Here is a 5,350-nt window from a genome sequence, read left to right as displayed (position 1 = left end):
GCCGGGGCTGCACAAGACACTGAAATAAACAAACAATAAAATGTCAGAACTGAAATTCTCTCCTCCTGGACTAGAGATCACTGATGGACATACTGTCTCAGGACTCAAAGCCCCTGAGCTAACCGCTGGAGCATGGGTGTTTTTGGACCACAGGTGTTCTGTGAGGCCAGGGACCTTTGCTGAGCTCCACTGTCCCCAGAGCCTCCTGTGCCCTGCAATCCTAGAGCATCCAGTAGCATCTTTGACTACTCTGAGGGCGAGTGGCAGGAGTGTTTGGCCCAACCCCCACTCCATCTCTTCTCTTCCCTTTGCTTTCTGAAGCCAGTCCCCTTATCCACGAAGCCGAACTGACTACCTTGAATGATGCATGGGACGAGGCCACTTCTTCCTCACCAACTTCCCTGGTCAGAAACCAGGCAGTAGGCAAAGGAGCCTCAACTTTATCTTAATCCACTTCCACCTGTTTGTGGCTGGCTTAGGCAGGCTCTCGTCCAACTGAGCTACTCTCAGCCCCTCAATCACCAATAAAAGTACTCATTTTTCTGTTTTCCCTCTTATTTTTATTTATTTATTTTGAGATAATAGAATCTCCCTGAAGTCAGTGCCTGACTCCCAAGTCTGAGTTCTTTCTCCGCCATTCTTCCTCAGCTACTCCAGCTCCTGGCTCCTGACCACCCTCAGACACACCCATCCCTTCTTCCTGCTCCAGCCAGTGGGATCTCAGAGGAGGCCTCACCGCCACTCCAGGTGTCTCAGCAGAAGCAGAAAGCTCCCCATCACTCCCTCCCTCCCTCCACACACAGGAAGAGACTCTGGAGCTAGCTATAACAATAGCAATAGGTGAGACGGCTCAGTGGGTAAAGGTGCTTGACTAAGCACGACCACCCGAATTCAGTCACCAGGACCTACGTGGTAGAAAAAGAAAACTGATTCCATAAAATTGTCCTCTGACCTCCATAAGCACTAAGGCATGCTCATGCCCCACCCTACCCCCCACACCAAGTAGTAAAAAAGTAATGTAAAAAAATTGTTAAGATCACATTAGGGGCTGGAGAGATGGCTCGGCAGTTAAGAGCACTGGCTGCTCTTCCCGAAGATCCGAGTTCAATTCCTACCATCCACAAGGCAGTTCACAACCATCTGTAACTCCACTTCCAGGAGCTCCTACATTCTCTTCTGCCTTTACAGGCACTGCACACATGTGGTGCACAGACAGACATACAATCAAAATGCTCATGCACATAAATATATATTTTTTTAATTTAAAGAATAACAGGTGCGAGGGGGAGGGGGATAGTCCTGCACTGACCCCCCACTCAGTTCACAGTGGATGCCACATGCTTCACTGTAAGGTGTCTCATTGAGGGGCTGTCATTGGGCATCCATGCATCTTCTGCAGGTACCCAGAGATTCACCAGACAATGCTGAGACAAATCCTACCTGAAGGAGGTAGGGTATAAAGGGAGTGCCCCTATGCACACACATGAAAGATGGATTGATATCAGGAGCCGATGTCTGCCGGCACTTGGCACGGAGCCAGGCAAACAGCAGGCCTGCAGCAAAAGTGACTCTTATTCCTTTATTATCATATTTAGCATCAAAAAATAATGTTTTCTTTGAGAGCTGTTGGTTGTAAGGTAAAGAGATTTGAGTGAAGCAAGACAAGCTCAAGCAAAAAGGAACTTCATGGGATCACATGACCAAGTGTTGGGTGACAGGTGATGGAGAGCTTCAGACTAACAACCTGGGGAAGAGTGTAAACCGAGATCTTTTGGGGCTTGTTTATTTGTTTGTTTTTGAGGTGGGGGTCTCATGTAGCCCAGGCTAGCCTTGAATTACAAACCCTCCTGCCTCTGTCCCCTGAGAGTTGGAATTCCAGGCCTGCATCAACACACTGAGCATAAGAGAACTCTTCTGCCCCAGCACCTGTGAGAGAAACCCTGGGAAAGAACTCTGACTGGTCCAGTTTGAATTGTGTGCTCATTCCTGAACCAATCACCATAGTAATTTAATTGGTCCAGCTTGAGCCAGATACCCAGCCCTATGACCAGACTGATAGGCAGTCTCACTTCAGCCAAGTATGAGGTGGGAAGGAGAAAGTGATCTAAGCATGGGGAGTGTGGTGGGATAGCCCCACAACTTGACTCAGCCCACTTTACAGATAGGGAAAATGAGTCTTGAAGCTTCCAAGTAGCTTTTGACATCATGTGACATAATGGTGACCTTGGAACTCAGTCTAGAAGTGTTGACTTCCACCTATGCCAGAGAGCTACCCTTCTGAGAAGAGAAGAATAGCATGAACTGGATGCAGACTTTCCTACACATGCCACTGACTGCCTCTGCCAGTCCCTGACCTGGTGAAACCAGGCGTTGGCCATCCTTAGGTAATGGTGACAATAAAACTGAGATCTGAAGGGATGCCAGCTTAGTAAGACAGTGGTCACTTTAACCCCAAAGCTGGTACCATTTGTATGACACTGTGACTGCCTTCCAAGGCCAGGTCAGTGGACTGCAGAATGGTGACTTGGGATTCTGTCCCTGTGAACAGAACATGTGAGTTCATGGCCCAGAGTCTCTCAGAACCAAAGGAAACCTTGAAGGGGTGGTACGATCAAGGCATGTCCTACCTGTACAAAATCCACTGTTCCAGAGAGATTCAGTCTTTGATAGCAAATGGTCTGGGGATGATGGGAGCCATCCCTACACATCCCCCTGACTATTCACATCCCATTTCACCCTGGCTTAGTCTGTAGCTCGGTTTGTAAATGGAGACTGCTCATTCATTTCCCGACTGCTCAGACCCGAATAATCACACAGAAACTATATCAATTATAACACTGTGTGGCCAATGACTCTAGCGTATTCCTAGCTAGCTCTTGCATCTTAAATTAACCCATTTCTTTCGATCTGTGTATCACCACAAGGTTGTGACCTACCAGTAAGGTTCCTAAGGTTCTGGCAGGTCCATCTCCTTCAGCAGCTACTTGGTGTCTCCCTTGCTCCACCTTCTCTCTTTCTTTACCTCTGTTCTGATTTCTCACCTGGCTTCACTCTGCTGACATTGGCCAAAACAGCTTTATTCATCAACCAACAAAGCAACATATACAGAAGGATGTCCCACATCATCCGTTCTCTGTTCTCTCAGGAGAAGTCTTCCTCCTCTGTCTCCTTGTCTATCCTTCGTCTCCTCATGAGTGTTGAGTGAGGGACACATTCCTCTGGTGAACTGATGCCCCTGGAGTCACTGGGACCCACCTTTCCCCCCAAGGGTTCATTCACACAGACACCAAACAGAAGTCATAGTCCTGGAAACTGAAGAGTGAGCTTTCCCTTGGTGTAACAAAATATGTACCTGAGAAAATCAACTTCTGAGAAGAAAAGACTTATTAGAGCCTGCTCTTCCAGGGGCTTTAGTCACTTGGCTCTGTTGTCTTTGGGCCTATGATGAGGCAGAGCACCATGGTAGAAGCCTATGTGAAGGAAACTGATTGCTCACCTCATAGTGGTCGGAAGCAAAGAGAAAGGAGGAGCCAGTATCCCAATATCCCCCTCTGGGGAAGTTTCCGAGATAGGGGTCCAGGTGGAGGAAGTAGGTCACTGGAGCATGTTGCCAGATATTGGATCACACTGCGAAAATGTGTCTCTGTCCTTCCTTGCCTGCCTAAGGCATCTTCTGATGGGCTTAGGAAGATAAGTGGGACTTCTGGGCAGAGCTAGGAACTCTGGGAAGAAATGGAGGTACCAGGGATTCGCCAATAAGATGCAGAGGAAGTCAGGCGTACAGTACAGAGGAGAGGTAATGAACCACATGGCAGAACGCAGATTAACATAAACAGGTTAATTTAAGTTTTAAAAGCTACTTGGGAATAAGCCTGAGCTAAGGCTAAACTTTCATAATAAATAAAAAGTCTCCGTCATTATTCAGGAGCTGATGGTCCCAAGAAAGCGCCATTACAGGAACGTGAGTTGGAAGAATGCATCTAGTGGCCCAGTTCCTCCCAGTAGGGGTCAGTTCCTGAAGGTTCACCTCTTTCCTGTAGCACTATGTGTTAGGATCAAGACTTTAATGCATATGCTCTAGGGAAGTGGGTTGAGACCCCTTTGGGGGCTTCATATCAGACATCCTGCATATCAGATATTTACATTATGACTTACAACAGAGGCAAAATTAGTTATGAAGTAGCAACAAAATAATTTTATGGTTGGGGGTCACCACAACGTGCGGAACTGTATTAAAGCATCTTAGAATTAGGAAGGTTGAGAACCACTGCTCCAGGGAGATATTAAAGATCCAAGTATAATGACTATGTCCGCTCTGACTAAATCTCCCCTGAGGCTGCAGCCCCTCCCACTGCACTGCCTGGCCCAGCTGTGGCTGATTAAAACAGCTAAAGCAAATTACCCACCGCTGCTGCCCAGGAATCCCTTGGGTCCGTGATGACCCTGTGAACACAGAATTCAGGAAGTGAGACCTGGGGGACAGCGGATGTCACATGAACAGTTTGAAGATTCTCACTCATCTCAAAAACAAACAAACAAAGGGAAAACAGAAAAACGAGTACTTTTATTGGTGATTAAACGAAGTTGGGATTGAGGGACTGAGAGCAGCCCAGCTGGATGAGTGCCCGCCGAAACAGGTGTAGAGCAGGTGGAAGTGGATTAAGGATAAAGTCGAGGTTCCTTCATCTACCGCCTTGTCTCTGACCAGGAAAGGGGCTGAGGGAGAGGAGGTAGGAGTGAGGCTGGGCAAAAGCCTGGGTCCAGCCTGCAGGAGGATGCGCCGCTCTTGTTTTCTCTTTCGGTGAAGGCTCACTTACTGTGCATCCCCTCTGAGAACCCAGCTGCCATGCTGCACACCCAAGCTAGGTTTGGTCATGTGTGGCTGCCATCCACTAGCTCCAGCTGAGCCCCCTCTGCCAGCCAGCAGCAGCTGCTCTTCATGGGCACCTGTCACCTTGGATTTTGAGCACCAGCAAGTCTGGAGGTGGCTGCATCTGAGAGACTATCACACGGTACACAGCTGCCCTGCTGAACGACTCCTGCCTGAGGTCAGCAGAGATGACAATAAGTTGGTGTCTTAAGCCACCAAATTTTATGGAAGTTTGTCACATAGCTGGAGATAAAGGTTCAAGTTCCCAGGCTCCACAGACACCTACTTCCCAGCCATCCTGTAAGTCCAGTACTGGTCATCCTGCAAGTCCAGCACTGGTCATCCTGCAAGTCCAGTACTGGTCCTGTTATTCTTCTGCACGAAGCCTCCAGTCCCACTGTCCTGCCACAGTCTTTTGTGTGTGGGAATACACACATCAGGGCAGCTTGTAGAATGCAGGCAACTGCTCAGAGGCTTGGA

Source organism: Microtus ochrogaster, unplaced genomic scaffold (genome assembly GCF_000317375.1).
Source record: "Microtus ochrogaster isolate Prairie Vole_2 unplaced genomic scaffold, MicOch1.0 UNK15, whole genome shotgun sequence".
Taxonomy (NCBI): domain Eukaryota; kingdom Metazoa; phylum Chordata; class Mammalia; order Rodentia; family Cricetidae; genus Microtus; species Microtus ochrogaster.
The sequence above is the reverse complement of the archived record's forward strand: the minus strand, read 5'-3'. Positions refer to the sequence as shown.